General features: G+C 50.9%; 1 protein-coding gene across 1 annotated transcript in view; it reads left to right on the top strand.

Moving 5' to 3' along the window:
- The first annotated feature begins 1,303 nt into the window (after positions 1 to 1,303).
- Positions 1,304 to 13,365, top strand: part of LOC123751235 (uncharacterized) — a 114,827-nt gene continuing 102,765 nt past the window's right edge. Inside the window, exon 1 of the mRNA XM_069311488.1 lies at positions 1,304 to 1,418. The gene's annotated coding sequence lies outside the window, so the exon portion shown is untranslated. The remainder of the gene's footprint in view (positions 1,419 to 13,365) is intronic.

Genomic DNA, 13,365 nt, shown 5'->3' with positions numbered 1-13,365 from the left:
GAACAATAACAAACTCTGGCTGTAGACAGCACTCGGACATTTATTTAAATTTGTTAATTTGTTAGATATTATGTCACTGCACATCCTCTCATGTGTACTCTATATATATTAAACTCTGAACTGTAATGCCAATCCTGACCTTAAACGCTTCCTAAAGGGTTGTAACAGAACTCTTGGGGGCACCACACTAGAAACAAATATCTATTTCATAATTCAAGATTGAGACTTAACCAAACTAGAAACGCTATGCAAATCAAGGGACCCAGAATGTGGAATGACCTTTCCAATCACGTCAAAGACTGTCCATCTCTCAACCAGTTTAAGAGAAGCACTAAGTACTACCTAATCGATTCCATGTAACATTCCTTACCTCCTAAATGTCAACCACTGTCTTCCTATTATCAAACATCATTAATGACTAACTTGTAAAACTGCTAATACCTGACATATATAAACTTAAGAAAATTGTAGTCCGTCAGTTTATTTACTCAAAATTACTATCGCTCGTCTGTTGCAATTGTTGTTGTTAATTCGACATGTAATTATGGTAATTCTTTCATCTACTTCAGTTCACTTCTTGCTTTTGATCTCATTTAGTCTTAAGTCTTAGTTTTTAAGTGTTTTTCCCACATCTTGTATGAAACGGTGTGCATATTAGTGGCAACCAGGCTGTGACTCATACGTCAGGCTGCGAGCAGCCGTGTCCAACAGCCTGGTTGATCAGTCCAGCAACCAGGAGGCCTGGTCGACGACCGGGCCGCGGGGACGCTAAGCCCCGGAAGCACCTCAAGGTAACCTCAAGGTATGTTACCAGACTAGTCCAAGAACTGAGATATGAGCTACGAGGAAAGGCTACAGGAGCTACACCGCACGTCCCTGGATGACGGAAGAGTAAGGGGAGACATGATCACCACTTACAAAATTTTCAGGAACTGACAGGGTGGGACAATGTCCAACTAATTAGCACGTGTGGAACATGAACAAGGGGACACAGGTAGAAACTTAATACCCAAATGAGACACAGAGACATTAAAAATAATTTTTCAGTGTCAGAGTAGTTAACAGATGGAATGCATTAGACAGTGATGTGGTGGAGACTGACTCCATACACAGTTTCATATGTAGATTTGATAGAGCCGAAGAATCAAGAATCTGTACACCAGTAGATTGACAGTTGAGAGGCGGGACCAAAGAGCCGAAGCTCAACCCCCGCAAGCACAACTAGGGGAGACGAGACGGGAAGTGACGCATGCGCACTGGAGGCGCGGGGCCAAGCAGGGTCCCCACAGAGGGAGTGTGTGTCAGTAGAGGTGGTGTTCCCCCGGACCTCCCAGCCAGCGGGCGTGTGTACTCATACTTACACTAATATACTCTGGCCCTGTGTGTACATTCTCTTCCGTTTGATATTACACGTAATGGTAAATAGTGGTAATATTCCCTGGTGAAATATTAATAATAATAACTCCTTGTGATAAGTATACAAGGCCGAGTGTGAGAGTATACAAGGCCGTGTGATGATGCAATCACTGGTGTGTGGAGCCTTGAGCCGTCATATCCTGGCTGGTCGCCGTAAACGTATCAACAAAACTATTGAACATTTTTACGAGTGAAAAATGTTGAGAACGGTCAGCAGATTTATTTATATACGAGAAAGTACAATGGGTTGTGTCAGTGTAGAACTTTAATTGATTATTTACTTTCTTTTGGTACTTTCTTGGTACTATTGTACCAAGTACAATTGGTACTTTCTTGGTACTATTGTACCAAGTACAATTGGTACTTTCTTGGAGAGACACAAACACGTAGAATGTGTTGATTCCCTGCTGTATGGTGGACTGGCAGGTGTGTGGACAGTGTTGTAGTGAAGTTATCAGTGAAGATAGTGTTAAGTGTAACTTTCCCTGCTGTATGGTAGACTGGCAGGTGTGTGGACAGTGTTGTAGTGAAGTTATCAGTGAAGAAAGTGTTAAGTGTAACTTTCCCTGCTGTATGGTGGACTGACAGGTGTGTGGACAGTGTTGTAGTGAAGTTATGGAGGAAAATATTGTTAAGTGACTCACATATTTATATTTATCGTCATTGTTTAAGTTACTGGCAGTAAATTTATTCGAAATGGTTTTATAATTTACTAGTAGGGACACCCGGTGGAGCCCGGGTCTCTCTCTCTCTATCTCTCTCACAATTAACTGTCTCTCCCTTCTACCCGTTTCTCTTTCCCCCCCCCCCTCTCTCTTTCTCTCCCCCTCTCTCCCTCTACCTACACCTCTCTACCCCCCCTCTCTCTCTCTCTCTCTCTCTCTCTCTCTCTCTCTCTCTCTCTCTCTCTCTCTCTCTCTCTCTCTCTCTCTCTCTCTCTCTCTCTCTCTCTCTCTCTCTCTCTTCCCTCTCTCTCTCTCTCTCTCTCTCTCTCTCTCTCTCTCTCTCTCTCTCTCTCTCTCTCTCTCTCTCTCTCTTCCCTCTCTCTCTCTCTCTCTTCCCTCTCTCTCTCTCTCCCCCTCCCCCCTCTCTCTCTCTCTCCCCCTCCCCCTCTCTCTCTCTCTCTCCCTCTCTCTTCACATCTCTCCCTACCTGCCTCTGTCTCCATCTTCCTCTGTCTTTTGACAACTGTAAAAGTCACATGTTCTCGCAGCTGCGGGCTCGGGATGATGGGAAGAAAATATATGTTAATATTCCTGTGATCAGTCCGTAATAACTGCTTTCAAATTGTTGTTTACCAAGTATTTGTCCGGAGGCCGGAACCCTAATGTTGTGGGGCTGACTGTGTGACTGTGGCGGGCTGTTCTCTCCTGAACTGTGTTGCTGGTTCACAAGGAACACTGTTGATGGTTCACAAGGAACACTGTTGCTGGTTCACAAGGAACACTGTTGTTGGTTCACAAGGAACACTGTTGTTGGTTCACAAGGAACACTGTTGTTGGTTCACAAGGAACACTGTTGTTGGTTCACAAGGAACACTGTTGCTGGTTCACAAGGAACACTGTTGTTGGTTCACAAGGAACGCTGTTGCTGGTTCACAAGGAACACTGTTGCTGGTTCACAAGGAACACTGTTGCTGGTTCACAAGGAACGCTGTTGCTGGTTCACAAGGAACACTGTTGCTGGTTCACAAGGAACACTGTTGCTGGTTCACAAGGAACACTGTTGTTGGTTCACAAGGAACGCTGTTGCTGGTTCACAAGGAACACTGTTGCTGGTTCACAAGGAACACTGTTGCTGGTTCACAAGGAACACTGTTGCTGGTTCACAAGGAACACTGTTGCTGGTTCACAAGGAACACTGTTGCTGGTTCACAAGGAACACTGTTGCTGGTTCACAAGGAACACTGTTGTTGGTTCACAAGGAACACTGTTGCTGGTTCACAAGGAACACTGTTGCTGGTTCACAAGGAACGCTGTTGCTGGTTCACAAGGAACACTGTTGCTGGTTCACAAGGAACACTGTTGCTGGTTCACAAGGAACACTGTTGTTGGTTCACAAGGAACACTGTTGTTGGTTCACAAGGAACACTGTTGCTGGTTCACAAGGAACACTGTTGCTGGTTCACAAGGAACACTGTTACTGGTTCACAAGGAACACTGTTGTTGGTTCACAAGGAACACTGTTGCTGGTTCACAAGGAACACTGTTGCTGGTTCACAAGGAACACTGTTGCTGGTTCACAAGGAACACTGTTGCTGGTTCACAAGGAACACTGTTGCTGGTTCACAAGGAACACTGTTGCTGGTTCACAAGGAACACTGTTGTTGGTTCACAAGGAACACTGTTGCTGGTTCACAAGGAACACTGTTGCTGGTTCACATGGAACACTGTTGCTGGTTCAGAAGGAACACTGTTGCTAGTTCAGGAGGAAGACTGTTGCTAGTTCAGAAGGAAGACTGTTGCTAGTTCAGAAGGAAGACTGGTGCTAGTTCAGAAGGAAGACTGTTGCTAGTTCAGGAGGAAGACTGTTGCTAGTTCAGAAGGAAGACTGTTGCTAGTTCAGAAGGAAGACTGTTGCTAGTTCAGAAGGAAGACTGGTGCTAGTTCAGAAGGAAGGCTGTTGCTAGTTCAGAAGGAAGACTGGTGCTAGTTCAGAAGGAAGACTGTTGCTAGTTCAGGAGGAAGACTGTTGCTAGTTCAGAAGGAAGACTGTTGCTAGTTCAGGAGGAAGACTGATGCTAGTTCAAAAGGAAGACTGTTGCTAGTTCAGAAGGAAGACTTGTGCTAGTTCAGAAGGAAGACTGGTGCTAGTTCAGAAGGAAGACTGTTGCTAGTTCAGGAGGAAGACTGTTGCTAGTTCAGAAGGAAGACTGTTGCTAGTTCAGAAGGAAGACTGTTGCTAGTTCAGGAGGAAGACTGTTGCTAGTTCAGGAGGAAGACTGTTGCTAGTTCAGAAGGAAGACTGTTGCTAGTTCAGAAGGAAGACTGTTGCTAGTTCAGAAGGAAGACTGGTGCTAGTTCAGAAGGAAGGCTGTTGCTAGTTCAGAAGGAAGACTGTTGCTAGTTCAGAAGGAAGACTGTTGTAACACGGGTTTGGGTTCCCTCTCTTTACTTCCTTCTTTCTACTCCCTCTACCCGTATTCTTACTTTTATTTCTAAACCAAGGGACTCCAAAACTTTTACCAAAGCCAACTCCACGCCACGTGGTCCTAAGACGATTGACCGACTTAGGATTCTACACCCAGTATGACGTGACCTAAGCTCTGAACAAAACCCTAGAGTCACCTCTGCTGCCACCACCAGACCAGTAATACAAGAGCAATGATCGAGGTCTGGATCGATCACGCTAATTAATCAACCTAGGGGCTTGATCCCCACTATAAACGATGACCTTGAGTGTGGAATAAATTACACGGTAATGATAATTCCGATTCGATGTTAGAATCGGCGCCCAATGCAACTCTGCCTCGTGTGGACCACGTGACCAGGACAAGTATACACACAAAACACATGGAAACAATAAAATGCAAATTAATAACAAATTTAATTTATTAAAAGAAAACTAAAACAAAATCTAAATGTGTTCACTCCCTATCACTTTAACACTCCCTACTTGACCTGAATGGCAAATGAGAAGACTATCCCTATAATTTACAATAGCAACTATACCTTGGGCGACCACAGCTCTGGGTGTTGTGCTGGTCTTGTTGGGGAGAGGTAAGATGTTTGACCTCTCCTAGCTGCTTCCGTGACCACACTAATTTTTTCCTTGTCTGGACTACCCCAGACAGAGTATTGTATTGTTCCGCATCGCTTACCCAGTTACTTTAGCAAGGTTAAGTTATAACAATTAAACTCTGTTGTACTTAATTGATCCAGACTGGTTGAATTATTTTACTGAATTAAATTACAAACATCTAACGGCAGAGCTGTTCCCGATCCCCAAAATGGTTAATAAAACTTTGAGAAATATTAGACATGTCAACCCTGCTGACCTATGACCGCCGGTCACTCCGCCTTAAAAGTTAGATCCGATTCGTGACGTCACTGATGGTGACTTAAACTCAATAATTAGAATACTCTTGATATTGTATCCAGTACTATTATACAATACAATTTTAATGCAAAATGAATAAAGGCTAATTTTCTCTAAATTACTGAATACTATAGGATGATTCATTTACGCAGATATGAACAAAGCGTCGGTTATTTCCACCGCGAATTCCCCTGGGGGTCAGGTCACCATGCGGCTCAGCTTCCCATTCTCTTTTGTCGATAAACCACTCTGGATAATTCTTACAACAGCCTAGTTTGTTACAACCCCCCCGCACAAGCACTTAGTAAACCTTTATGTACCTCTAGGCGGCCCTTTATATGGCTCTAGTCGGCTCCTTTATGTGCCTCTAGGCGCCCCTTTATGTGCCTCTAGGCGGCCCCTTTATGTACCTCCAGGCGCCCCTTATGTGCCTCTAGGCGGCCCCTTTATGTGCCTCTAGGCGGCCCTTTATGTACCTCTAGGCGGCCCTTTATGTACCTCTAGGCGGCCCCTTTATGTGCCTCTAGGCGGCTCCTTTATGTACCTCTAGGCGGCCCTTTTATGTGCCTCTAGGCGGCCCTTTATGTGCCTCTAGGCGGCCCTTTTATGTGCCTCTAGGCGGCCCCTTTATGTGCCTCTAGGCGGCCCCTTTATGTGCCTCTAGGCGCCCCTTATGTGCCTCTAGGCGGCCCTTTATGTGCCTCTAGGCGGCCCCTTTATGTGCCTCTAGGCGCCCCTTATGTGCCTCTAGGCGGCCCTTTATGTGCCTCTAGGCGGCCCTTTATGTACCTCTAGGCGGCCCTTTATGTACCTCTAGGCGGCCCTTTATGTGCCTCTAGGCGGCCCTTTATGTACCTCTAGGCGGCCCTTTATGTGCCTCTAGGCGGCCCCTATATGTGCCTCTAGGCGCCCTTTATGTGCCTCTAGGCGGCCCCTTTATGTGCCTCTAGGCGGCCCTTTATGTACCTCTAGGCGGCCCCTTTATGTGCCTCTAGGCGGCCCCTTTATGTGCCTCTAGGCGGCCCCTTTATGTGCCTCAAGGCGGCCCCTTTATGTGCCTCTAGGCGGCCCCTTTATGTGCCTCTAGGCGGCTCCTTTATGTGCTTCTAGGCGGTCCTTTATGTACCTCTAGGCGGCCCTTTATGTGCCTCTAGGCGGTCCTTTATGTACCTCTAGGCGGCCCTTTATGTGGCTCTAGTCGGCTCCTTTATGTGCCTCTAGGCGGCCCTTTATGTGCCTCTAGGCGGCCCCTTTATGTACCTCTAGGCGGTCCTTTATGTACCTCTAGGCGGCCCTTTATGTGCCTCTAGGCGGCTCCTTTATGTGCCTCTAGGCGGCCCTTTATGTGCCTCTAGGCGGCCCCTTTATGTGCCTCTAGGTGACCTTTTATGTGCCTCTAGGCGGCTCCTTTATGTGCCTCTAGGCGGTCCTTTATGTGCCTCTAGGCGGCCCCTTATGTGCCTCTAGGCGGCCTTTTATGTGCCTCTAGGCGGCTCCTTTATGTTCCTCTAGGCGGCCCCTTTATGTGCCTCTAGGCAGCTCCTTTATGTGCCTCTAGGCGGTCCTTTATGTGCCTCTAGGCGGCCTTTTATGTGCCTCTAGGCGGCCTTTTATGTGCCTCTAGGCGGCTCCTTTATGTGCCTCTAGGCGGCCCTTTATGTGCCTCTAGGTGGCCTTTTATGTGCCTCTAGGCGGCTCCTTTATGTTCCTCTAGGCGGCCCCTTTATGTGCCTCTAGGCGGCCCTTTGTGTGCCTCTAGGTGGCCCCTTTATGTGCCTCTAGGTGGCCTTTTATGTGCCTCTAGGCGGCCCCTTTATGTGCCTCTAGGCGGTCCTTTATGTTCCACTAGGCGGCCCCTTTATGTGCCTCTAGGCGGCCCTTTATGTGCCTCTAGGCGGCCCTTTGTGTGCCTCTAGGCGGTCCCTTTATGTGCCTCTAGGTGGCCTTTTTTGTGCCTCTAGGCGGCTCCTTTATGTGCCTCTAGGCTGCCCTTTATGTGCCTCTAGGCGGCCCTTTATGTGCCTCTAGGCGGCCCTTTATGTGCCTCTAGGCGGCCCTTTATGTGCCTCTAGGCGGCCCTTTATGTGCCTCTAGGCGGCTCCTTTATGTGCCTCTAGGCGGCCCTTTATGTGCCTCTAGGCGGATCCTTTATGTGCCTCTAGGCGGCCCTTTATGTGCCTCTAGGCGGGCCTTTATGTGCCTCTAGGCGGCCCTTTATGTTCCTCTAGGCGGTCCTTTATGTTCCTCTAGGCGGCCCCTTTATGTGCCTCTAGGTGGCCTTTTATGTGCCTCTTGGCGGCTCCTTTATGTGCCTCTAGGCGGTCCTTTATGTTCCTCTAGGCGGTCCCTTTATGTGCCTCTAGGTGGCCTTTTATGTGCCTCTAGGCGGCTCCTTTATGTGCCTCTAGACGGTCCTTTATGTTCCTCTAGGCGGTCCCTTTATGTGCCTCTAGGTGGCCTTTTATGTGCCTCTAGGCGGCTCCTTTATGTGCCTCTAGGCTGCCCTTTATGTGCCTCTAGGCGGCCCTTTATGTGCCTCTAGGCGGCCCTTTATGTGCCTCTAGGCGGCCCCTTTATGTGCCTCTAGGCGGCCCTTTATGTGCCTCTAGGCGGCCCCTTTATGTGCCTCTAGGCGGCCCTTTATGTGCCTCTAGGCGGCTCCTTTATGTGCCTCTAGGCGGCCCCTTTATGTGCCTCTAGGCGGCCCCTTTATGTGCCTCTAGGCGGCCCTTTATGTGCCTCTAGGCGGCTCCTTTATGTGCCTCTAGGCGGCCCTTTATGTGCCTCTAGGCGGCCCTTTATGTGCCTCTAGGCGGTCCCTTTATGTGCCTCTAGGTGGCCTTTTATGTGCCTCTAGGCGGCACCTTTATGTGCCTCTAGGCGGCCCTTTATGTGCCTCTAGGCGGCCCTTTATGTACCTCTAGGCGGCCCTTTATGTACCTCTAGGCGGCCCTTTATGTGCCTCTAGGCGGCCCCTTTATGTGCCTCTAGGCGGCCCTTTATGTACCTCTAGGCGGCCCTTTATGTGCCTCTAGGCGGCCCTTTATGTGCCTCTAGGCGGCCCTTTATGTGCCTCTAGGCGGCCCTTTATGTACCTCTAGGCGGCCCTTTATGTGCCTCTAGGCGGCCCCTTTATGTGCCTCTAGGCGGCCCTTTATGTACCTCTAGGCGGCCCCTTTATGTGCCTCTAGGCGGTCCTTTATGTTCCTCTAGGCGGCCCTTGATGTGCCTCTAGGCGGCCCCTTTATGTGCCTCTAGGCGGCCCTTTATGTGCCTCTAGGCGGCCCCTTTATGTGCCTCTAGGCGGCCCTTTATGTGCCTCTAGGCGGCCCCTTTATGTGCCTCTAGGCGGTACCTTTATGTGCCTCTAGGCGGTACCTTTATGTGCCTCTAGGCGGCTCCTTTATGTGCCTCTAGGCTGCCCTTTATGTGCCTCTAGGCGGCCCTTTATGTGCCTCTAGGCGGCCCTTTATGTGCCTCTAGGCGGCTCCTTTATGTGCCTCTAGGCGGTCCTTTATGTTCCTCTAGGCGGCCCCTTTATGTGCCTCTAGGCGGTCCTTTATGTTCCTCTAGGCGGCCCTTTATGTACCTCTAGGCGGCCCTTTATGTACCTCTAGACGGCCCCTTTATGTGCCTCTAGGCGGTCCTTTATGTTCCTCTAGGCGGCCCTTTATGTGCCTCTAGGCGGCCCTTTATGTGCCTCTAGGCGGCCCCTTTATGTGCCTCTAGGCGGCCCTTTATGTGCCTCTAGGCGGTACCTTTATGTGCCTCTAGGCGGCCCTTTATGTACCTCTAGGCGGCCCTTTATGTGCCTCTAGGTGGCCTTTTATGTGCCTCTAGGCGGCTCCTTTATGTGCCTCTAGGCGGCCCTTTATGTGCCTCTAGGCGGCCCTTTATGTACGTCTAGGCGGCCCCTTTATGTGCCTCTAGGCGGTCCCTTTATGTGCCTCTAGGCGGCCTTTATGTACCTCTAGGCGGCCCTTTATGTGCCTCTAGGCGGCTCCTTTATGTGCCTCTAGGCGGCCCATTATGTGCCTCTAGGCGGCCCTTTATGTGCCTTTAGGCGGCCCTTTATGTACCTCTAGGCGGCCCTTTATGTGCCTCTAGGCAGCCCCTTAATGTGCCTCTAGGCGGCCCTTTATGCACCTCTAGGAGGCCCTTTATGTGCCTCTAGGCGGCCCTTTATGTGCCTCTAGGCGGTTCCTTTATGTGCCTCTAGGCGGCTCCTTTATGTGCCTCTATTCGACCCTTTATGTGCCTCTAGGCGGCTCCTTTATGTACCTCTAGGCGGCCCCTATATGTGCCTCTAGGCGGTTCCTTTATGTGCCTCTAGGCGGCTCCTTTATGTGCCTCTATTCGGCCCTTTATGTGCCTCTAGGCGGCTCCTTTATGTACCTCTAGGCGGCCCCTATATGTGCCTCTAGGCGGTTCCTTTATGTGCCTCTAGGCGGCTCCTTTATGTGCCTCTATTCGGCCCTTTATATGCCTCTAAGCGGCTCCTTTATGTAATTCTAGGCCGCCCTTTATGCACCTCTAGGAGGCTCCTTTATGTGCCTCTAGGCGGCCCCTTTATGCGCCTCTAGGCGGCCCTTTATGTGCCTCTAGGCAGCCCTTTATGTGCCTCTAGGCGGCCCCTTTATGTGCCTCTAGGCGGCTCCTTTATGCGCCTCTAGGCGGCCCTTTATGAGCCTCTAGGCAGCCCTTTATGTGCCTCTAGGCGGCTCCTCTAGGCGGCCCTTTATGAGCCTCTAGGCAGCCCTTTATGTGCCTCTAGGCGGCCCCTTTATGCGCCTCTAGGCGGCCCTTTATGAGCCTCTAGGCAGCCCTTTATGTGCCTCTAGGCGGCTCCTTTATGCGACTTTAGGCGGTTCCTTTATGTGCCTCTAGGCGGCTCCTTTATGTGCCTATAGGCGGCCCCTTTATGTGCCTCTAGGCGGCCCCTTTATGTGCCTCTAGGCGGCCCCTTTATGTGCCTCTAGGCGGCTCCTTTATGCACCACTAGGTGAACCTTTATGAACCTCTAGGCGGCTCTTTTATGTACCTCTAGGCGGCTCCTTTATGTGCCTCTTGGCGGCCCTTTATGTGCCTCTTGGCGGCCCCTTTATGTTCCTCTAGGCGGCCCCTTTATGTACCTCTAGGCGGCCCCTTTATGTACCTCTAAGCGGCCCCTTTATGTACCTCTAGGCGGCCCCTTTATGTGCCTCTAGGCGGCCCCTTTATGTGCCTGTAGGCGGCCCCTTTATGTGCCTGTAGGCGGCCCCTTTATGTGCCTCTTGGCGGCCCCTTTATGCACCTCTAGGCAGGCCTTTATGTACCTCTAGGCGGCCCCTTTATGTACCTCTAGGCGGCCCCTTTATGTGCCTGTAGGCGGCCCCTTTATGTGTCTCTAGGCGGCCCTTTATGCACCTCTAGCTGGCCCCTTTATGTGCCTGTAGGCAGCCCCTTTATGTGCCTCGAGGCTGCCCCTATATGTGCCTCTAGGCGGCTCCTTTATGTGCCTCTAGGCGGCTCATTTATGTGCCTCTAGGCGGCCCCTTTATGTGCCTCTAGGCGGCCCTTTATATGCCTCTAGGCGGCCCTTTATGTGCCTCTAGGCGGCCCCTTTATATGCCTCTAGGCGGCCCCTTTATGTGCCTCTAGGCGGCCCTTTATATGCCTCTAGACGGCTCTTTATGTACCTCTTGGCGGCCCTTTATGTGCCTCTAGGCGGCCCTTTATGTGCCTCAAGGCGGCCGCTTTATGTGCCTCTAGGCGGTCCCTTTATGTGCCTCTAGGCGGCCCCTTTATGTACCTACAAGCGACCCATTATGTTCCTCTAGGCGGCTCTTTATGTGCCTCTGTCTGTCCCCTTTATGTGCCTCTAGGCGGCCCCTTTATGCGCCTCTATGCGGCCCCCTTTATGCGCCTCTAGGCGGCCATTTTATGTGCCTCTAGTCGGCCATTTTATATGCCTCTAGGCGGCCCTTTATGCACCTATAGGCGTCCATTTTATGTGCCTCTAGGCGGCCATTTTATGTGCCTCTTGGCGGCCCTTTTTGCACTTATAGGCGTCCATTTTATGTGCCTCTAGGCGGCCATTTTATGTGCCTCTAGGCGGCCCTTTATGCACCTATAGGCATCCATTTTATGTGCCTCTAGGCGGCCATTTTATGTTCCTCTAGGCGGCCCTTTATGCTCCTTTAAGCGGCCCATTTATGTACCTCTTAGCGGTCCTTTAATGTGCCTCTAGGCGGCCCTTTATGTTCCTCTAGGCGGCCCTTTATGCACCTTTAAGCGGGCTATTTATGTACCTCTAGGCGGCCCTTTATGTGCCTCTAGGCGGCCCTTTATGTGCCTCTAGGCGGCCCTTTATGTGCCTCTAGGCGGCCCTTTATGTGCCTCTAGGCGGTCCCTTTATGTGCCTCTAGGCGGCCCTTTATGTGCGTCTAGGCGGTCCCTTTATGTGCCTCTAGGCGGCTCCTTTATGTGTCTCTATTCGGCCCTTTATGTGCCTCTAGGCGGCCCTTTATGTGCCTGTAGGCGGCCCTTTATGTGCCTCTAGGCGGTCCCTTTATGTGCCTCTAGGCGGCCCTTTATGTGCGTCTAGGCGGTCCCTTTATGTGCCTCTAGGCGGCCCATTATGTGCCTCTAGGCGGCCCTTTATGTGCCTCTAGGCGGGCCTTTATGTACCTCTAGGCGGCCCTTTATGTGCCTCTAGGCGGCCCCTTAATGTGCCTCTAGGCGGCCCTTTATGTTCCTCTAGGCGGCCCTTTATGCACCTCTAGGCGGTCCTTTATGTGCCTCTATTCGGCCCTTTATGTACTTCTAGGCGGTCCCTTTATGTGCCTCTAGGCGGCCCTTTATGTGCCTCTAGGCGGTCCCTTTATGTGCCTCTAGGCGGCCCATTATGTGCCTCTAGGCGGCCCTTTATGTGCCTCTAGGCGGCCCTTTATGTACCTCTAGGCGGCCCCTTTATGTGCCTCTAGGCGGCCCTTTATGTGCCTCTATGCGGCCCTTGATGCACCTCTAGGCGGCCCTTTATGTGCCTCTAAGCGGCCCTTTATCTGCCTCTAGGCGGCCCTTTATGTACCTCCAGGCGGCCCTTTATGTGCCTCTAGGCGGCCCTTTATGTGCCTCTAGGCGGCCCTTTATGTGCCTCTAGGCGGTTCCTTTATGTGCCTCTAGGCGGCTCCTTTATGTGCCTCTATTCGGCCCTTTATGTGCCTCTAGGCGGCTCCTTTATGTACCTCTAGGCGGCCCCTATATGTGCCTCTAGGCGGTTCCTTTATGTGCCTCTATTCGGCCCTTTATGTGCCTCTAGGCGGCTCCTTTATGTACCTCTAGGCGGCCCCTATATGTGCCTCTAGGCGGTTCCTTTATGTGCCTCTAGGCGGCTCCTTTATGTGCCTCTATTCGGCCCATTTATGTGCCTCTAGGCGGTTCCTTTATGTGCCTCTATTCGGCCCTTTATGTGCCTCTAAGCGGCTCCTTTATGTAATTCTAGGCCGCCCTTTATGCACCTCTAGGAGGCTCCTTTATGTGCCTCTAGGCGGCCCCTTTATGCGCCTCTAGGCGGCCCTTTATGTGCCTCTAGGCAGCCCTTTATGTGCCTCTAGGCGGCCCCTTTATGTGCCTCTAGGCGGCTCCTTTATGCGCCTCTAGGCGGCCCTTTATGAGCCTCTAGGCAGCCCTTTATGTGCCTCTAGGCGGCTCCTTTATGCGACTTTAGGCGGTTCCTTTATGTGCCTCTAGGCGGCTCCTTTATGTGCCTATAGGCGGCCCCTTTATGTGCCTCTAGGCGGCCCCTTTATGTGCCTCTAGGCGGCCCCTTTATGTGCCTCTAGGCGGCTCCTTTATGCACCACTAGGTGAACCTTTATGAACCTCTAGGCGGCTCTTTTATGTACCTCTAGGCGGCTCCTTTATGTGCCTC

The sequence above is a fragment of the Procambarus clarkii genome, chromosome 6 (genome assembly GCF_040958095.1).
Source record: "Procambarus clarkii isolate CNS0578487 chromosome 6, FALCON_Pclarkii_2.0, whole genome shotgun sequence".
Lineage (NCBI taxonomy): Eukaryota > Metazoa > Arthropoda > Malacostraca > Decapoda > Cambaridae > Procambarus > Procambarus clarkii.
This window is presented reverse-complemented; position numbering and strand designations above follow the sequence as displayed.